This window comes from Bos javanicus, chromosome 23, assembly GCF_032452875.1.
Source record: "Bos javanicus breed banteng chromosome 23, ARS-OSU_banteng_1.0, whole genome shotgun sequence".
Lineage (NCBI taxonomy): Eukaryota > Metazoa > Chordata > Mammalia > Artiodactyla > Bovidae > Bos > Bos javanicus.
The window spans coordinates 33,087,932-33,109,241 of record NC_083890.1 but is presented as its reverse complement, the minus strand read 5'-3'; the positions used below and the strand labels follow the sequence as shown (position 1 = coordinate 33,109,241).

Genomic DNA, 21,310 nt, shown 5'->3' with positions numbered 1-21,310 from the left:
CAGCCGTCAGTCAGACACTGCCTGGCCTTCGCTTGCTCTCAGGAGTCATGAACTCTCCCTGGGCTTCTGAGTGCTCAACTACCCTCCTGGGCCCATGGGCAGCGAGTGAGCCAGGAGTCAAACCAGAGGAGTGAATCCCGACTGCACCCTTTCAAGCCGTGTGACCCTGGATAAGCTACTAAACCACTTGAGACTGGAGTGTCTTGACACTGGCTGAGAACAACGACAGCTCCGATCCCACAAGGTTGCGGTGAGGATAAGATGGGCTCAGCTGTGTGAAAACAGTGCCAGCATCTCATATTTATTAGCTATTAATCTGGTACATCCTCTGTTTTCTTTCTGTGGATTGCTTTTCTCCACTTCACTGGGCCCATGTCCAAGCTCAGTCAGCCCACATGGGGAACTCACCTCTAAGTCCACTCCATCCCCGGCCAGGCCAACAGCCAGACGTCACAGAAGCCTGTCAGTCCCCAGACCAAAGTCTCAGGAGAAAGAATCTCCCTGGCTGGACTGTGATCATGGAAACAGTGGAACTCAGATGTGGAATTGTGTGTGTGTGTGTGCGCACGCGTGCACGCCCAGGGGTGGATGGATGGGGATTGGAGGGGTGTAGTTCTCAAAGAAAGAAAGGGTCTCTTCATGGGCCAGTTAATCCTCCTCAAGAGATGAGCCCAGAAAACCTGCATTTTGTAAGCTTCTGTGATGACTCTGATACACACTGCTGGAGCCCATGTCAGATACGTGGCATCCTTTTACCATATCTCTGTGTTATCCACACCACCCAAGGCTTCTGTGTGCTTTTGCTCTTAAATGGTCATAAGTGTAAAGAGCCAGAAGGGCCTGGGAGTTCTCCCTTCCTCCACGGTGTTCCATAAACAGGAAGTGTCAACTGCTGGTGAGGGAGTCTGAAAGCCCAGCCACCTTGCCTTGGAGTGGCGACACACCCTGAGGCGTAATTCACCCCCAGAGCTCCCCTGGGGGGTCAGGCTGAGAAGGGGACTTGGCCAGAGATGGTCTTTTTCTTGGGTTCTTCCTCTCTCTGTCTGTCATCCCCAGCTTCCTGGCTTCCCTGGGAACATCTCCTTAATAAATCACTTACACATGAATCCGGCTCTCAGGGCCTGTTTCTGGAGCTCAATTTAAAACAATCCCATGGATCAAAAAATGAATCTGAACTCACTTGTGAGCCATTAATGGATGTAACTGGTGTCCATGGGAAATGCATTCTTTCCAGCCTCTGAGGTTTGGTTTTGTTTCTCACCCCTGCATTCTTCAGTGGGTCCCACCCACTGAAAGAGGCTGCTGGGGAGCCCAGTCTCTCTGCCTTCATAAAATTATCTTCTTTCAAAGAAAACAAGAAGGACAGCCACACCACTCCTTAAAAAAAAAGAAAGAAAGAAAAGGAGGTTGGTCTGGTATATGACCTGATCTTCTTTGCTGGCCCCCTTCCCTCGCCAGCTGGGAGAGCAGTTTTAACTTTCAGAAAAATAGACTCTTCCTGCCAAGTCCAGCTGCCTGTCTGAAAGCTAAACATGGGGAGGCCAGCAACTGGAGGCAGGATAAGAGGTGACATTTCTAGGACAAGCTGCCACCTTAGCTGATTCTCACAAAGTAATACTCCTGATGCCTGTTGTGGGGGTGGCTACTGCTGGTTAGGAGGACAGGCACTGTGAGTGGATTTCAATGAGAAGTGATCTTAGGCTAAGAGATCACACAGGGCTGGCTGTGTCCTTGAAGCCAACCAAGGTACTCCTTTGGGCCAGTCTCAATGCTGGGCAGATGAGACAGTCCCTGGTGTGGCAGAACTGGGCTGTCTCTTCTTACTAACCTCACTTCAAAATATTCTGGCCCCCTCAGCTTGGCACTGAAGACTAAAATCCCTATTGCACAAATTCACCTCTTTGGGTGAAAGCCTGTCTGTGATTGAAATGTAAACCTTTTGAGAGAGAGGACACATTTCCCTGTTGCGTTTACCAGGACTTTTGGGGTTGCAAGTGACAGAAATCTGACTTGAAATGACATAAACATAAAGTAGGGTTTAATTGACTCAGGAATCTATCCTGATTACAGAGCCAATTAAACCAAGCTTTGGAGGGCTTTCCTAGTGGCTCAGGGACAAAGAATCCACTTGCCAACGCAGGGGATGTGGGTTTGATCCCTGGGTCAAGAAGATCCCCTGGAGAAGGAAATGACAACCCACTCTGGTATTCTTGCCTGAGAAAACCCATGGACAGAGGAGCCTGGAAGGTCTCAGAAGAGCCAGACACGATTCAGGGACTAAACAACAACAATCAGGGTAGACTGTAAGCACAGATGAGCCAGATGCCAAAATAATGTCCTTAGAACTCTTTTTTTCTATTTGTCAGCTTTGCTTTCCTCTGTGTTGGCTTCATTCTCAGATGGCCTCAGTAGCTCCCTCCTACTCTCTTCGCAACCCCTGTCACCCCAGCCCAAATTTCAGGACTGCTCCTTATTGTCTTAAAGTGAGTCACGTAATCCCTGAAAACCAATTGCTGTAACTCTGATGGATAAGCCTTAGCCATGTGCCGATGGCTGGGGTAGGGAAGAGGGTTCAGCCCCACTCAGAGTAGGAAAGGGCGGTTCAGTAAACTTCAGGAAACTTGATCTTACCAAGAGAACAAGAAATGGGTAATACAAAGACAAAAGCAACACCATCTACCACACTTACGATCAGTTTTCATACTTCGAGCATAACAGCAAGCAGAGAGCAGCTCCCTCCAGGATGAGACATGGCAGGGGATGTAAAGACAAGTCTGGAGTAAAGGGCACCAAGTTGGGAAACCAGACAGGCATGGGGGGCACACACTAGGGCTCCTGGAGGACACATGGGACAAACAGGGGCTCTGAGATTTTAACGGTACCCTCATAGAGGCTGAGAAAATGTCAAGACCACACGGAAAGTAGCAGTGGAAATGCAGGTAGCTTGACAGGTACATGGGCAGGCGGCCAGCACTGTAGCTCACATTTCAGACCAATAGGCTTCCCCTGAGGAACATGCTCCCCTTTATTTGCTAAAGATGATATGACTGTGGATGAAGTGAACACATGATTGATTGTCTAAACACGGACCTTTTAGAAGGAAGAGGGCACTCTTAATAATTACACCAGGAAGACTGTAATAAATTAAGACTGGCTTGGGAGAACTAGGGCACAGGGTCACCCTAACTGGAGCTACTAACAGTAGAGCTTGGCTTTATTCTAATAGTGATGATGGATATGTATGGATTCATCCACAGCCCCTCAGCCCCCTCATCGTTCTATTACGGGTTGCAGGATTACCGTGGGGGATGTATCCACTGACCTTCATCTTTGTAGCCCTGTTCTCTACCCAACCAGACACAGTACAGTGAAAGGACAAAAGACACAGTTTAAATAATTAAAATTAAAATTAAACCAGCAATTAACTAAGCAAGGCAGTATGTCAGACTGGTTAATGGATTTCACTTTGAGGTTTAGATCTCAGTTATGTGGCTTAGGCAAGATTCTGCAGGGGCTCGATTCCTGATCTGTAAAATGGAGACGAGCACACACTGAGCTTTTCTTTGTTTTTTTTTTTTTTGTGGTGGCACTAATCTTTATGTGGATTATTTAATTTGGTTATCATTACAAACTTACAAGGCAGGTACTATTGTTATCTCCATTTGGCAGACCAAGGCACTGAAGCTCAGGGAGCTTAAGAACTTACTCCAGGTCACACAATTAATAAATATGTATCTGGTGGTGGTTTTGGTGATTAAATGAGACAAAGCTTATTAAAAACTTAGCATATTGATTGAATGCCAAGAGAAAGCCCTGGATAAATGTTAGCCCTTCATGATGATAATTTAATATTTCAGTGTTATTGTTATCTTACATTTGTAATTTGGAAGGCACTAATCTGTATCATATTTCTAACCAGCCATATCCTAAGAGGACATTATTGTTGATGCGAACCATCTCTGAGAGACCCAAGAATCTGAAACATCCAGGCACTTCGTGCTGCAGCTGGGAAAAGAAAATATTCGCATGTATCCTTAAATCCAGACAGTTATTTAAAAAAATAAAGCAAGTGTCCTCGGTGGACAGAAGGCAGCAGATTGGGGTGGGGAGGGAGAGAGAAGAGTTGTTTAATCATCTGTCTCATACCTCCTAAAAGGAGGCTTGTGTGCTAGGAATACATAATCAGGCATCACGGGCCATTCTGCCCCCAAGAGCTGCTCACTGTCTCCAGAAAATCCATTAGCATTGCAAAGGACCTGTTTAACAGGCACCCAGGGAGAACCTTACGTATTTGTCTCCAATCCTTGCAAAGGTCCTGCGGCCAGGTGAGATCATCTGAGCCACCTCCCTTAACCCCTGAGGCACGCCCAGGCAGAGGGCACAGGAGAAACACTCAGCCACTGAGCGATGCCACCGGCCTGTCATCCATCTACCAGAGAAGCAACACCTGGGGGGTTAGGACCAGGGCTTCATACACGGGAACATTCCTGTTCAAGTTTCTGGATCAAACGGATGGTGTGACCTTAGGCAAGTTAGTTCTCTAGCTCTTTGAGGCTTGGTTTCCAAGTTGGTAAAATAGGGATAATAGAACCTTCCTCATATCTTGAAAGAAACAATGTATTTAAATTGCTATGTTGTACATCTGAACCTAATATAATATTGTAAGTTATTGATCAGAGATCAGATCAGTCACTCAGTCGTGTCCGACTCTTTGCAACCCCATGAATCGCAGCACGCCAGGCCTCCCTGTCCATCACCAACTCCCGGAGTTCACCCAGACTCATGTCCATTGAGTCAGTGATGCCATCCAGCCATCTCATCCTCTGTTGTCCCCTTCTCCTCCTGCCCCAATCCCTCCCAGCATCAGAGTCTTTTCCAATGAGTCAACTGTTCACATGTTGTACTGCCAAAGTACTGGAGTTTCAGCTTTAGCATCAGCCCTTCCAAAGAAATGCCAGGGCTGATCTCCTTCAGAATGGACTGGTTGGATCTCCTTGCAGTCCAAGGGACTCTCAAGAGTCTTATCCAACACCACAGTTCAAAAGCATCAATTCTTCGGCGCTCAGCTTTCTTCACAGTCCAACTCTCACATCCATACATAACCACAGGAAAAACCATAGCCTTGACTAGACGAAACTTTGCTGGCAAAGTAATGTCTCTGCTTTTGAATATGCTATCTAGGTTGGTCATAACTTTCCTTCCAAGGAGTAAGCGTCTTTTAATTTCATGGCTGCAGTCACCATCTGTAGTGATTTTGGAGCCCCGAAAAATAAAGTCTGACACTGTTTCCACTGTTTCCCCATCTATTTCCCATGAAGTGATGGGACCGGATGCCATGATCTTCATTTTCTGAATGCTGAATTAACAGTAAGTTATTGATAGTATACCTCAAAGAAAAAGCAATGTATATTGTATGCTTAGCAGAGTGCCTGACATCTAGTAGAGTTTCATAAATGTTAACTATTGTTAATATTAAGTATTCATAGAAAACATTACTGTGTTAGGAAGTGTGAACACAGAAATATAAAGACTGTGACCTCTACAGCTTATGGACACAAACAGGGAGACAAGACTAACCACATAGGGACTTCCTTGGTGGTCCAGTGGTTAAGAATTCACCTTACAATGCAGGGGATGTGGGTTTGATACTTTGTCAGGGAACTGAGATCCCACATGCTGCAGAGCAACGAAGACAGAGCACTGCAACTACTGAAGCCTGCGTGCCCCAGAGCCCCTGTGACAACTACAGAGCCCATGGGCAGCAACGAGAAATCCCACATGATTCAATAAGGCTCCTGCATGCTGCAGCTAAGACCTGAGAAAGCTAAATAAATTTAAAACAAAAAAACAGACTAGCCACATAAAACGATTGGCCATCCAGTGGGTGCTCAATTGTGTGGTGTGATGGGGGTTCAGAGCAGAGAGAGGTGGGTGCAGAGAGGTGTAGGCTGGACATACCTAATAGGTAAGCGATGAGGATGGTTGGAGTCTTGGCACATGTAGAGAAAGAAAAAGCTCAACGGAAGCTAGAATGGGCCTGGAAGAGAGGCATCCTGAGTAAACAGGCAGGAGGCACCCCAGAAGGAAACAGGATCTGCTGTCCCCTCATCTGACCCACCCAAGCTGAGACCCAGAACCTAGTCTCAATGGTGAGGCTGATCCCTCACAGGAGTCACACGTTCTTCAGATCATGCACTTCTAAGAACCAGCATACTCTGGGATGCCAGCCGAGTATAGGTTTCTCTACAGCAACATTGCATACAACAAACTGCAAATGACATTGCAAATTTCTGATATGAATCGCTCCTTCATTTCCAATTGATGAAATTGATGAAAACTCTTAAATGTGATGATAAGATTGAACTGTTTGGGCTTTCACTGTTTTCTGGCTTTCCAGTTCCTACCTCCTCTGTGTCTGAAGTTATTCTACTGGGGGCTAGATTCAGCTAATTTTTAAAACTATCTAGTCACTCGTCAAAGAAAATTCTTTGTTTTAGCATTGCATTGTAAGGTCAGAGTATTTTGCAATGATATTCCTAAAGAGTTTTTGCTTTCTCTAATCAACTTTGCAAACTATCAGCCTACGCTGAATTTTATCTGAGAAGGATTTCTTCCCTTTTTTGCCCAATTTTGCAGCACTTCTTAATCAGAGCACTCTGTCTCCCATTCGTCTCTTTTCTCTCCTAGTCAGTGATGGGAGATGAGAATGAGTTGTGGTATTTTGTCCTCTTGATGAGAAAAGTAAATTCCAGATGGGATTCAAGCTCCAAATGGTCCTCTTCTGGGGCAGGAACCCAAGTGCCATGTTTCCTGGGTGATGATATTGAATAATAAACTCTCTGGCTTCACAAATAGTTTATAAAAAGCATACAGTAATACCCTAATATTAATGATAATTATTATTGGACATGTGTCATTTTCAGAATTCACTGTAAGTTCCACAGAGTTGCAGCTGAGTTCCTGGGCACTTCAGCTGGGTAGGGTCAGGGTAGGTGGGACCCAGTGTTGTAATAAATGCTGTGGTCACCGTGTCCCAAATGTCTAGTCGAACTTTGTACTTAATAATATTTGTCTACCCAGAGCGTAGACAATCCCCTCCAGTATTCTTGCCTGGAGAATACCTCTGGACAGAGGAGCCTGGCAGGCTACAGTCCATAGTGTTGCAAAGAGTCAGACACGACTGAGCATGAATGTATGCACCCAGAGGGCAACAAAATGTTTGCTCCTGGCCCGTGAAGCCACTGATATTTTAATTTTTTTCTCAGGGAAATATTAGCCTGAGGATCTGGAACCATTGCTTCATTTCCTGGCTTTATAAGAATTTTGCTTGACCTATTTTTTCATGAAGGCAAATTAACCCTGGTCCTAGAATTTTTTCATGCAAAAGTGATAAATGAAAGTTTTTAACTGCTGCATAGTTTCCATTCGCCTCAGTCAATTATAGCTACTCAAATGACCAGCTCCGGAAATGCTAATTTGGTCCCTTTTTTTTTTTTAACCCCTGCACAGGGCTCTTAGCTCCCTGACCAGGGATCAAACCCCCTGCAGTGGAAGCACAGAGTCCTAACCACTGGACCTCCAGAGAATTCCCTGTAAATGATGTTTTAATGGATACAAGGGCTTCACAGGTCCAGCTTGTTTAGGTCCATGCCTCTGAAGGGAAAGGTTCCCTTCCTTCTTCTTTTAGCTGGATTATTGGGCAGATCCATCATTCTTTATCAGATTATCAGTAACACAGGAGGCCCTTTCAGCAGGACAGTGTTTCAGTTGTGTGATAGTTGTGATGACACAAAGCAGTACAATCCTCCCATCTTGGTGTTTAATTTTGTAAACGGAAGATTAAAACATCCTCCCAAATACTGAGGCTGAGGAGGACACTAAGAATCTAATACTTACAAGATGAGATTGCAAAGTTAAAAGAATCTACTGTTGGGTGTGCCCATTAAGGAGGAAATGGCTCAGACACAAAGTTCTTTCTTGTGCCGCTTGGCCCAAAGATGGGCAATTTGAAAAGCAGGGCTGGACAGGAATGGGCGGATGACGATGTCAAAGGACAAGAAGAAACTCTGTATTAACCAATAAAGCAAAGTCTGAACTCTGCGGTTGGCAAGTTAGGACACTATGCCTTCCTTCTTAAAACTTGAGACCACTTTTCCAAAACTAAACATTTGTCCCTTGATGAACAGGGCTTCCCTGGCGGCTCAGTGGTAAAGAATCCACCTGCAAGGCAGGAAACACAGGTTTGATCTCTGGGTTGGGAAGATCCCAGGGAGAAGGAATGGGCAACCCACTCCAGCATTCTTGCCTGGGAAATCCCATGAACAGAGGAGCCTGGCGGGCTACAGTCCAAGGGGTGGCAAAACAGTCAGACAGACTTAGCAATTAAACAACAACCCTTAATAAACTGTGGGTTTGATTCAACTGTTATCCACACGTTTACCCAGAGCAGAATCTATCTCTAAGAGCAGCGGTCCCCAACCTTTTGGCACCAGGGACTGGTTTCAGGGAAAATGATTCTTCCACAGACTAGGGCTGGGGCGGGGTGGGGGTGGGGTTGATGGTTCCGGGGATGATTTAAGCTCATTACACTTATCGTGCACATTATTTCTATTATTATTATATTGTGATATATAATGAAATAATTACATAACTCACCATAACGCAGAATAAGTGGGCGCCCGGAGCTTGTTTTCTTGAAACTAGAGGGTCCCACCTGGAGGCGATGGGGAGCAGTTATAAATACAAATGAAGCTTCCCTCCCTGGCCCACCGCTAACCTTCTGCTGTGCAGCCCCGCTCCTGACAGGACAGGGACCTGTATGGGTCCATGGCCCAGGGGTTGGGGACCATGGTCTAAGAGGACCAGCTAAGTCCCTGCGCTGGACACCGGGGGCCTTGAGGGCTGAGCCGCAGGGCCCCTCGGCTCAGCCAGCAGTCTGCAGGTCCCACAGCGTTGAAAGCCGACTACACCTCGGATGCCCTTGAGGAATAACTGAGAGAAAATTTCAGACCAGAGGAAACGCACTACCTGGGAACAGGAGACCTGAGCCCCGGTCAGTTTCTGCGGGTGGAAAAGAGTCCCCTCACTGGTGGGTGAAGTATGCCTGGAGAAGCAGGCGGTTTAACCCGTTTCCTCCCTAAACAGAAGCCTGGAATTGTGTTGTTCCGCCCCTCTCCATGTCCAAGGAGCAGTGGCTGCGCGGGCGCAGGAGGGCCAAGAGGAGCTACCCCACAGCCGAGGTCAGGGGCGGCGGCTGAGAGGAGCTACTCCATGTTCAAGGTCAGGAGGGGCGGCCATGAGGAGATACCCCTCGTCCAAGGTAAGGAGCAGCGGTTGCGCTTTGCTGGAGCAGCCGTGAAGAGATACCCCACGTCCAAGGTAAGAGAAACCCAAGTAAGATGGTAGGTGTTGCGAGAGGGCATCAGAGGGCAGACACACTGAAACCATAATCACAGAAAACTAGTCAGTCTAATCACACAGGACCACAGCCTTGTCTAACTCAAGGAAACTAAGCCATGCCATGTGGGGCCACCCAAGATGGGCAGGTCATGGTGGAGAGGTCTGACTGAATGTGGTCCACTGGAGAAGGGAATGGCAAACCACTTCAGTGTTCTTGCCTTGAGAACCCCATGAACAGTATGAAAAGGCAAAATGATAGGATACTGAAAGAGGAACTCCCCAGGTTGGTAGGTGCCCAATATGCTACTGGAGATCAGTGGAGAAATAACTCCAGAAAGAATGAAAGGATAGAGCCAAAGCAAAAACAATACCCAGTTGTGGATGTGACTGGTGATAGAAGCAAGGTCTGATGCTGTAAGGAGCAATGTTGCATAGGAACCTGGAATGTTAGGTCCATGAATCAAGGCAAATTGGAAGTGGTCAAACAGGAGGCGGCAAGCGTGAACGTCAACATTCTAGGAATCAGCGAACTAAAATGGACTGGAATGGGTGAATTTAACTCAGATGACGATTATATCTACTACTGTGGGCAGGAATCCCTTAGAAGAAATGGAGTAGCCATCATGGGCAACAAAAGAGTCTGAAATGCAGTACTTGGATGCAATCTCAAAAACAAGAGAATGATCTCTGTTCGTTTCCAAGGCAAACCATTCAATATCACAGTAATCCAAGTCTATGCCCCAACCAGTAACGTGGAAGAAGCTGACATTGAATGGTTCTATGAAGACCTACAAGACCTTTTAGAACTAACACCCAAAAAAAGATGTCCTTTTCATTATAGGGGACTGGAATGCAAAAGTAGGAAGTCAGGAAACATCCGGAGTAACAGGCAAATTTGGCCTTGGAATACGGAATGAAGAAGGGCAAAGGCTAACAGAGTTTTGCCAAGAGAACGCACTGGTCATGGCAAACACCCTCTTCCAACAACACAAGAGAAGACCCTATACATGGACATCACCAGATGGTCAACACCAAAATCAGATTGATTATATTCTTTGCAGCCAAAGATGGAGAAGCTCTATACAGTCAGCAAAAACAAGACCAGGAGCTGACTGTGGCTCAGATCATGAACTCCTTATTGCCAAATTCAGACTTAAATTGAAGAAAGTAGGGAAAACCACAAGACCATTCAGGTATGACCCAAATCAAATTCCTTATGGTTATATGTGGAAGTGAGAAATAGATTTAAGGGACTAGATCTGATAGACAGAGTTCCTGATGAACTATGGACGGAGGTTCATGACATTGTACAGGAGACAGGGATCAAGACCATCCCCATGGAAAAGAAATGCAAAAAAGCAAAATGGCTGTCTGGGGAGGCCTTACAAATAGCTGTGAAAAGAAGAGAAGCAAAAAGCAAAGGAGAAAAGGAAAAATATAAGCATCTGAATGCAGAGTTCCAAAGAATAGCAAGGAGAGATAAGAAAGCCTTCCTCAGCGATCAATGCAAAGAAAGAGGAAAACGACAGAATGGGAAAGACTAGAGATCTCTTCAAGAAAATTAAAGACACCAAGGGAACATTTCATGCAAAGATGGGCTTGATAAAGGACAGAAATGGTATGGATCTAACACAAGCAGAAGATATTAAGAAGAGGTGGCAAGAATACACAGAAGAACTGTACAAAAAAGATCTTCACGACTAAGATAATCACGATGGTGCGATCACTGACCTAGAGCCAGACATCCTGGAATGTGAAGTCAAGTGGGCCTTAGAAAGCATCACTACAAACAAAACTAGTGGAGGTGATGGAATTCCAGTTGAGCTATTTCAAATCCTGAAAGATGATGCTGTGAAAGTGCTGCATTCAATATGCCAGCAAATTTGGAAAACTCAGCAGTGGCCACAGGACTGGAAAAGGTCAGTTTTCATTCCAATCCCAAAGAAAGGCAATGCCAAAGAATGCTCAAACTACCACACAATTACACTCATCTCACACGCTATTAAGTTCAGTTCAGTTCAGTAGCTCAGTTGTGTCCAACTCTTTGCGACTCCATGAATCGCAGCACGCCAGGCCTCCCTGTCCATCACCAACTCCCGGAGTTCACTCAGATTCACGTCCATCGAGTCAGTGATGCCATCCAGCCATCTCATCCTCTGTCGTCCTCTTCTCCTTCTGCCCCCAATCCCTCCCAGCATCAGAGTCTTTTCCAATGAGTCAACCCTTCGCATGAGGTGGCCAAAGTACTGGAGTTTCAGCTTCAGCATCATTCCTTCCAAAGAAATCCCAGGGCTAATCTCCTTCAGAATGGACTGGTTGGATCTCCTTGCTGTCCAAGGGACTCTCAAGAGTCTTCTCCAACACCACAGTTCAAAAGCATCAATTCTTCGGCGCTCAGCTTTCTTCACAGTCCAACTCTCACATCCATACATGACCACTGGGAAAACCATAGCCTTGACTAGACAGACCTTTGTTGGCAAAGTAATGTCTCTGCTTTTCAATATGCTATCTAGGTTGGTCATAACTTTCCTTCCAAGGAGTGAGCGTCTTTTACTTTCATGGCTGTAGTAACCATCTGCAGTGATTTTGGAGCCCCCCAAATAAAGTCTGACACTGTTTCCACTGTTTCCCCATCTATTTGCCATGAAGTGATGGGACCACATGCCATGATCTTAGTTTTCTGAACATTGAGCTTTAAGCCAACTTTTTCACTCTCCTTTTTCACTTTCATCAAGAGGCTTTTTAGTTCTTCTTCACTTTCTGCCATAAGGGTGGTGTCATCTGCATGTCTGAGGTTATTGATATTTCTCCCGGCAATCTTGATTCCAGCTTGTTCTTCATCCAGCGTTTCTCATGATGTACCCTGAATATAAGTTAAATAAGCAGGGTGACAATATACAGCTTTGACGTACTCCTTTCCCAATTTGGAACCAGTCTGTTGTTCCATGTTCAGTTCTAACTGTTCCTTCCTGACCTGCATACAGGTTTCTCAAGAGGCAGGTCAGGTGGTCTGGTATTCCTATCTGTTTCAGAATTTTCCACAGTTTATTGTGATACACACAGTCAAAGGCTTTGGCATAGTCAATAAAGCAGAAATAGATGTTTTTCTGGAACTCTCTTGCTTTTTCCATGATCCAGCGGATGTTGGCAATTTGGTCTCTGGTGCCTCTGCCTTTTCTAAAACCAGCTTGAACATCAGGAAGTTCACGGTTCACATATTGCTGAAGCCTGGCTTGGAGAATTTTGAGCATTACTTTACTAGCATGTGAGATGAGTGCAATTGTGCGGTAGGTTGAGCATTCTTTGGCATTGCCTTGCTTTGGGATTTGAATGAAAACTGACCTTTTCCAGTCCTGTGGCCACTGTTGAGCTTTCCAAATTTGGTGGCATACTGAATGCAGCACTTTCACAGCATCATCTTTCAGGATTTGAAAGAGCTCAACTGGAATTCCATCACCTCCACTAGTTTTGTTTGTAGTGATGCTTTCTAAGGCCCACTTGACTTCACATTCCAGGATGTCTGGCTCTAGGTCAGTGATCACACCACCGTGAAGTAATGCTCAAAATTCTCCAAGCCAGGCTTCAGCCTGTGTGACTGTGACTGTGTGGATCACAATAAACTGTGGAAAATTCTGAAACAGATAGGAATGCCAGACCACCTGATCTGCCTCTTGAGAAACCTGTATGCAGGTCAGGAAGGAACAGTTAGAACTGGACATGGAACAACAGACTGGTTCCAAATTGGGAAAGGAATACGTCAAAGCTGTATATTGTCACCCTGCTTATTTAACTTATATTCAGGGTACATCATGAGAAACGCTGGATGAAGAACAAGCTGGAATCAAGATTGCCAGGAGAAATATCAATAACCTCAGACATGCAGATGACACCACCCTTATGGCAGAAAGTGAAGAAGAACTAAAAAGCCTCTTGATGAAAGTGAAAAAGGAGAGTGAAAAAGTTGGCTTAAAGCTCAACATTCAGAAACTAAGATCATGGCATGTGGTCCCATCACTTCATGGCAAACAGATGGGGAATCAGTGGAAGCAGTGTCAGACTTTATTTTGGGGGGCTCCAAAATCACTGCAGATGGTTACTACAGCCATGAAAGTAAAAGACGCTTACTCCTTGGAGGGAAAGTTATGACCAACCTAGATAGCATATTGAAAAGCAGAGACATTACTTTGCCAACAAAGGTCCGTCTAATCAAGGTTTTCCCAGTGGTCATGTATGGATGTGAGAGTTGGACTGTGAAGAAAGCTGAGCGCCGAAGAATTGATGCTTTTGAACTGTGGTGTTGGAGAAGACTCTTGAGAGTCCCTTGGACTGCAAGGAGATCCAACCAGTCCATTCTGAAGGAGATTAGCCCTGGGATTTCTTTGGAAGGAATGATGCTAAAGCTGAAACTCCAGTACTTGGGCCCCTTCATGCGAAGGGTTGACTCATTGGAAAGACTCTGATGCTGGGAGGGATTGGGGGCAGGAGGAGAAGGGGATGACAGAGGATGAGATGGCTGGATGGCATCACTGACTCGATGGACGTGAGTCTGAGTGAACTCCGGGAGTTGGTGATGGACAGGGAGGCCTGGTGTGCTGGGATTCACGGGGTCTCAAAGAATCGGACACAACTGAGCGACTGAACTGAACTGAACTGAACCCCACCTCCCTCACCGCCCAGGGGCCTTCCTGTAAGGATTTGATGCCTCAGGTGTGTTCCCACGATACAGGGCGACGCCATGTTTCGCGCACAACTTTGCCTCCTGCTCCGCCGTTCCCTGACTTCAGTCAGCGCTGGGCTGAAGAGGCCGTACCTTCAGTCCGGGTGGCGTGGAGGCCGGGCGACAGGTGCCCGGTGCCCAGCGGAGGAGCCGGGGACGACGAGGGCGAGCTGCCGAGGGACGGCTGAACCCCTCTCTTCCCACAAACACCAGAGGAAGAGGATTCTGGCAAGAGTGACAGCTTGAGGTACTCTGAAGCCGCCTCGGAGCCCGCGACGTGCAGGACTCAGGCAGCATCCAGAAACCGGCCGGAGAGAGCGGTCTCGCGCGCCGCGGGGCTTGGACGCGCTCCTCTTCCGCCACCTATCGGTGACCGCGGCTCATTGCAGTTCCCAAAGCTAACCTCGACTCCCCTGTGAAGAGGACCAATGCAGGATGAGGACCAAGCCAGGAAAACTTGAACCATTCAAGGCACATTTTTCTGCCTTCTGATTAACATAGATTTATTGAGTCCGCGGGGGAAAAATATTCTTAAAATCTATATGGTTTATAGTGAAGTCGCTCAGTCGTGTCCGACTCTTTGTGACCCCGTGGACTGTAGCCCACCAGGCTCCTCCGTCCATGGGATTCTCCAGGCAAGAATATTGGAGTGGGTTACCATTTCCTTCTCCAGGGGATCTTCCCAACCTAGGGATCGAACCCAGGTTTCCCTCATTGCAGACAGACGCTTTAACCTCTGAGCCACCAGGGTAGCCCAATATGGTCTATGCTGCTGCTGCTGCTAAGTCGTTTCAGTCATGTCCAACTCTGTGCGACCCCAGAGACGGCAATCCACCAGGCTCCCCCGTCCCTGGGATTCTCCAGGCAAGAACACTGGAATGGGTTGCCATTTCCTTCTCCAATGCATGAAAGTGAAAAGTGAAAGTGAAGTCGCTCAGTCGTGTCCGACTCCTAGCGACCCCATGGACTGCAGCCTACCAGGCTCCTCCGCCCATGGATTTTCCAGGCAAGAGTACTGGAGTGGGGTGCCATTGCCTTCTCCAATATGGTCTATGATACTGGGTAAATTAACTCTGAGTTTCAGCTACCAAAATAATTATATATGGGGGTAAGAGATAGGCAGAGTTTTATCTTCTTTCTTACAATTAGATTAATGCTTTAGAATGCTGCTGCTGCTGCCGCTGTTGGTGCTGCTAAGTCGCTTCAGTCGTGTCCAACTCTGTGCGACCCCACAGACGGCAGCCCACCAGGCTCCGCCATCCCTGGGATTCCCCAGGCAAGAATGCTGGAGAGGGTTGCCTTCTCCATGCTTTAGGGTTGCCATTTCCTTCTCCAATGCCTGAAAGTGAAGTTGCTCAGTCATGTCCGACTCTTAGCGACCCCGTGGACTGCAGCCTACCAGGCTCCTCCATCCATGGGATTTTCCAGGTAAGAGTACTGGAGTGGGGTGCCTTCTCCATGCTTTAGAATACATATGTGTATTAAGTGTTATTTGTTGTTGCTCTTTTTCAGAAAAATGAAGGGATGTTAAAAAGAGAAATAGTATAATAAGACTTGCAAGCAAGAAAGTGTGTAATGTGTGCAGAATTAACGTTAGAGAGCTCCGTGGGGAACAAATTAGTGCAAACATAACATGAGAGATTGTCCATATGTTGTAGGGGTCTGTTCCTTAGCTGGAAGATTGATGAGGTGCTACCAAAAGCCAAACTGTTCATATCCTTCAAGTCAGTAATCCAACTTCAAGAATTCTATCCCAAGAAAAGAATCCAAAAATATGAAAAAAGTAAAATGGATGAGAGTCTTCATAAGATTAGATATGTTCAGCAAGAGAAGAGTTAGTTCTTGTTCATTCAGAATATGGAGTATTGCAGACATTAAAATTATTTTAACACATAGCAAAATAAAAAATGTATACCCAAGAAAATAGAAATATTGAATAAAACCGGAAAAAATATTTAAAATAGTAGAACTGAGTTAGAGGGTGGATTTAGAGTCTACAATACTATGTATACTAATGTTTGTTTTCTTAATTACATAATAAATACAGGAATGCTTTCTTGTTAATACATTTAAACTACACAAAAGTATATTAATCAAGAAATGAAGGATCCTGTTACCTGCCTTCTCCTAACTTGTCTGCTCCCTGTTAATAGACTGATGTAAAGCTCTCTAAATCTTCGTTAGGGTCACACACACACACACACACATTCATGTACACATTACAATATGTAGTGGTTTATTTTTAAGAAATTTTTTTTGGCCATGTGACTTGTGGGATCTTTGATCCCCAATCAGGGATCAAACCCGTACCCCCTATAGTGAAGCATGGAGTTCTAACCCCTGGACAACCAGGGAATTCCCTGTAGTGCTATTTTAACATAAAACTCATAATATTATATTCTTTGAAAGTTGATTCTTTTTAAAATCTGTATCATAAGTCTTTCTGAATCAATAATATATCTTTACCTCATTGTTTTTAATCACTCTTAGTATGATTTACTCTGATACATTTAATTATGTCACAATTGATACTTGTTTCTTCTCATTTTTAAAATGTTAAATAATTTTGCAAATGAGCCTTCTTGTAAACTTATCCTGGTACACCTTATTAATGAATTTAAGCTTCTTCTAATTCATTCATTGGCCACTTGTATATCCTTAGAAAATCTCCTATTCGTATTTCTTACAAGTTTTTCTATTTCATTGTTTACATTTTAATAATTTATTTGTTGGGGTTCTTTATGAATTTTAGATTTTTATTGGAATTTAACTGTATTTAGAGATTTGTACAACATAAAATATTTCCATCCGGAGAATAATATACTTTCCCATTTGTTCTAGTTTTCTTTTATATCCCTTGACAAAATATTACTGTTTTCTTTAGATCTTATTCACTTCTTGTTGGAATGTATATTACACAAGGAAGACATTTTCAATGGCTATAGAACTGAAATCATTTTTAGTTACTAGCTCTAGTTGAAATCACAGCAGTTTCTTAAAGCTATAATGATCTGTCAAATAACTCAAAGAAGTATAATTATTAGCCTACAATTTACTTGTAAACAAGGGACATCAATTAACAGGTTTTTTTCATGTCTTAACACACATCCTTTCTTTGGCAAGTTACTTATTACCTGGCAGTAAACAAGGAGGCCAGGTGGGTATCCAGCCTCGGGCATCAAGGAAAATAATTCTAGTTACTTAACGGTCCTTCAAAATCTTTATGTGTTTAAACTGTGACGTCTTCAGGACAGGATGTCTCTGCCATGTCTATATGTATCCTTTCTTCTGCACCTCCACCTGCAGCAGGCCAGGTCTCAGCATTCCCTCACTAGAATGTCTCAGATCCTTAACAGATGTTGAAATTAAGTTGTCGATAGTAAATTTTTTCAAAAGCAAGTTGGAGCATGATAAACTGATCTTAAAATTCTGAAGAGATGTACAAGAATAGGCTTGAATGTGTTTTTTTGGCTTATCGTTTACTTACTGAGAAGGGTGTTTTCAACTATCTTTGAGTTGAATTTATGTATTTCTTCTTTTAGTTATGTCATTCTTTTATACATTTGGAGGCTTTTATTATGTGCATATACAAATTTTTATAGCTTCCTGATTCACTAAAACTTGTAACATGATGAGGTATTCATCCTTGTCTGATGTTAAGAAACCTACGCCATCTTTTTTATGAGAATTTTCATGGTATGTATTTCCTCTGTTTTTTTCTTTCAAGCTTTTAGTATACTTATCTTTTAAGTATATGTCTTGTTAGCAGTGTTTTTTTTTTTTTAATCCAGTCTGTCAATCTTTCTTTTAATGACAGCATTTAATTCATTTACATTTAATGCAATTATTGATATAATCTACTGTCTTGATTTTTGCTTTTGATTGCCCCATTTAAGCTATTTTTTCTTTAATTGATTTCTTTCACAGGTAATTTTTTAAATGATTTCATTTTTCCTTTATGACCTTTGTGGTTATGCGTTCTTTTATAGTTCCTTAAGTGATTACCCTAATTACCCCAGAGATAACAAAATATCTTCTTATCGGGTGCATGTCAGTTATCAATTTATTGGCTCTCAACTTCAAGTCCACTCTTTATTGCCAGCTATGCAAAAAAGAATTATTTCTCCTTTGCTAGGCTTCCCTCGTGGCTCAATGGTAAAGAATCCACCTGCCAATGCAGGATATGCAGGTTCTATCCCTGGGTCGGGAAGATACTCTAGAGAAGGAAATGGCAGCCCACTCCAATAATCTTGTCTGGAAATTCCCATGGACAGAGGAACCTGGCAGGCTACAGTCCATTGGGTCACAAAAGTCTGGACGCAACTTGGCAAGGAAACAACAGCTAGTGTGAAGTTAAGCTTTGTCTGTAGAGGGCACTAGAGGAGCACTAGAGAAGGAAGTGGGTTTCAGTTCCTTCGTTTCTTCAGAGTTGGGCTCCTGAAATATGAGATGAGCAACAGCTCCCAGCTGCTAGCTTTTACCCTGGTACCCTCTAAAGTGGCTTTAGGATTGTGTAGTCTGCAAGTCACCTCCCTAAAGATGGCTTTCCCAGCATTCCCTTGAATGGCTCTGAGCTTGTTTCAAGGCATTCAGCTTGTTAGCCTTTCTTGGCAGGAACAGATGCCTATCCATTCAGTTCAGTTCAGTTCAGTCCCTCAGTCATGTCCGACTCTTTGCGACCCCATGAACCACAGCACGCCAGGCCTCCCTGTCCATCACCAACTCCCGGAGTCCACCCAAACCCATGTCCATTGAGTCGGTGATGCCATCCAACCATTTCATCCTCTGTCGTCCCTTTCTCCTCCTGCCCTCTCCATGTCATAAAGAAAACCAGCCCCTAATGCCAAGATTATCTCTGTGGGTTTCCGTTTTCTCCTGAGGTTGATAGCAGTGGAGATGGTGGAAAGTGGTTATACTCTGGGTGTATTTTGAAAGTAAAGGTGATGGCATCTGCTGATGCAGTGGATGTTAGGGCAAAGTATAAAGAATGATTTCATAGTTTGGAAGTCATGGAAATGAGATCTGAGATATGAGAAAGGGAAAGAGGGCAGGTAGGGTAGAAAAATGACAGAAGAGGGTGATGTGGACACAACTAGAAAAGAATCAAAGATGACTAAGAAGAAAAGTGAGGACATGCAGGGTCAATGGACTAAAGGTCTTATAATATCAAAGAATTGCTGGAGTCAGGGTATCAGAAGATGATAGCTAGGAAGACAGCATGAAAATAAAGATAGGCTTGGTGGTAAGAAAACATCCATATTTTAAAATAATCTTTTATTTGCTCATCATACACATTTTATCATATATTCATATACTGATATACATTACATTTATTTTCCAGTAATAATTGAATAATTTACTATATAGCGTAAATCACAAAACATAGGTAGAATGTATGAAGTGAATCAGAGACATCAAATATCATATTATTATCTTTGTAAGAAGTAGATAATCATGAGATTTAAGGAGAATCTTAAATCTTAATCCTCAGAATTAAAGAGGTAGTAAACACAATTAGGAAATCAGTTTTGATGTTCAGATCAATGAGAGGTTTTTGTGTGCTGGAAACATCAATATTAAAATAGAAACGTAGTCAACAATCACATATTCCTAGAGATAGTGTGATAATCACAGGAAAATCATCAAAAACTATAGACGTTAACAGAAACAGATAAATTAGTTGTGGGTTTTAACCATTGCAACAGTGTTTTCAAGTGTTCAGAAGAGGACTTCTTAATTTTTTCAAGATATAGGTCTTGACTGTTGATTATTCTATTGACCTTGAAAGATTTTTGTCTATAGGACTCACTTTATCATTAGCTAGTGTTCATGTATTTTATTCAAAGATACCACTATTTGTTAGAATTTATAATATACATTAAGTAATAAATTTTGTCACTGAACCAAAATTATTTCAGTCCCAATGAAATTTTACATCTTGGGTAGCCTCTGCAACCTTGTTTTGGTAAATATATGATTTCAATGAAACTTTTTCAAAAACTGAAAACAGCTCATGAACGCTTCTTACTCAGTTATATTCATGGACTCTATCTGGGGAGTCAATCTATTAAGGAACAAAATGTCTATGTTTACATTCTTTTAAAGTTCCATTTTAACTTTTTATCTTTCTTATTTTCTTCTTATAGCCTTTCATTTATCTATTTCTCTCCTTTCTTCTCTTCTTCTAACCCAACATCTGCTCCCCCACCCTTTCCTTTCCTTGTCTTCTAGGAAACCTTTTCTCCTCCTGTTCTACTTCTTCTATACTTGGATTTACATCTCCTGTTGTCTTTGTTTTCCATAGAGAATTTGTTCCTATTGCATTCATGGGTTCTTTTACATAAAATTATGGACAGAATAATTAAAATATTAATAATCTGGTTATGTAGTGATCCAAAAACATAAGATATGTGAACATTTCACAAACACAATATTTGATTATCCATTGCTGATGTCAGTAAGGCATAGTCTCTTTGGTATAAGCTTCATGTTCAAGATACAGCATCAATGAATACTTGAATTTTTCATGTAGCTTAGTATCCCTGTGAATTAAAGATATTACTAATGAACAGCAGTATGAAACTCTTATTTTTTAAGTTTTTATTGCACTGAGGTGAATTTTTATTTTTATTTTTTAGTTCAGGTTATATAGTCTATGATTCTTTAAGGTAAGCGAGACTCTAAAGCTGGGCAGTAAACTGAAATGACTCTCCTCCCAACTTTTTATAGATTCACCCTATGAATGGTTATAGGTCCCATAATTCTCCTGTTTCTTTCATAAGGCTGTTATGGTCAACGTTTATTGTACACTTACCGTGCGTCACTCACTCTTCTAGAAGGACCTGAGGAATATGACATAACCCCATGAGATAGGTGCTATTATTATGTTCACTTCATAGATGAAAATCTGAGACACAGATTCCCCAAAGGTCACAAAGTAGGTGACAGAATGAAGATTTTAATTCAAGTGGTCAGTTTCCAAGTCTCATGTGTTGACCACCATAGGCCTGCTTCCTTGATAAGGCAACTTGGAAATGCACGCATCAACCTCCCGACAGCTGAGATCTTCATCTCTGCTCCCTTTCATTATACAGATGTCCTTTCACCTATCTTTATTCAGATCTGCTCCATCAGCAAGACCTTGGACTTGGCAATCCCTCATTCAGCTGCCTCCTTACCTTGGACACCTCCCAC

At 43.5% G+C, this 21,310-nt stretch overlaps 1 protein-coding gene across 9 annotated transcripts in view; it reads right to left on the bottom strand.

Moving 5' to 3' along the window:
* Positions 1-19,375: 19,375 nt before the first annotated feature.
* Positions 19,376-21,310, bottom strand: part of LOC133236957 (cytidine monophosphate-N-acetylneuraminic acid hydroxylase) — a 294,937-nt gene continuing 293,002 nt past the window's right edge. For all 9 annotated transcript variants that reach the window (XM_061399275.1, XM_061399276.1, XM_061399274.1 and 6 more), the window contains one exon: positions 19,376-20,658. The gene's annotated coding sequence lies outside the window, so the exon portion shown is untranslated. The remainder of the gene's footprint in view (positions 20,659-21,310) is intronic.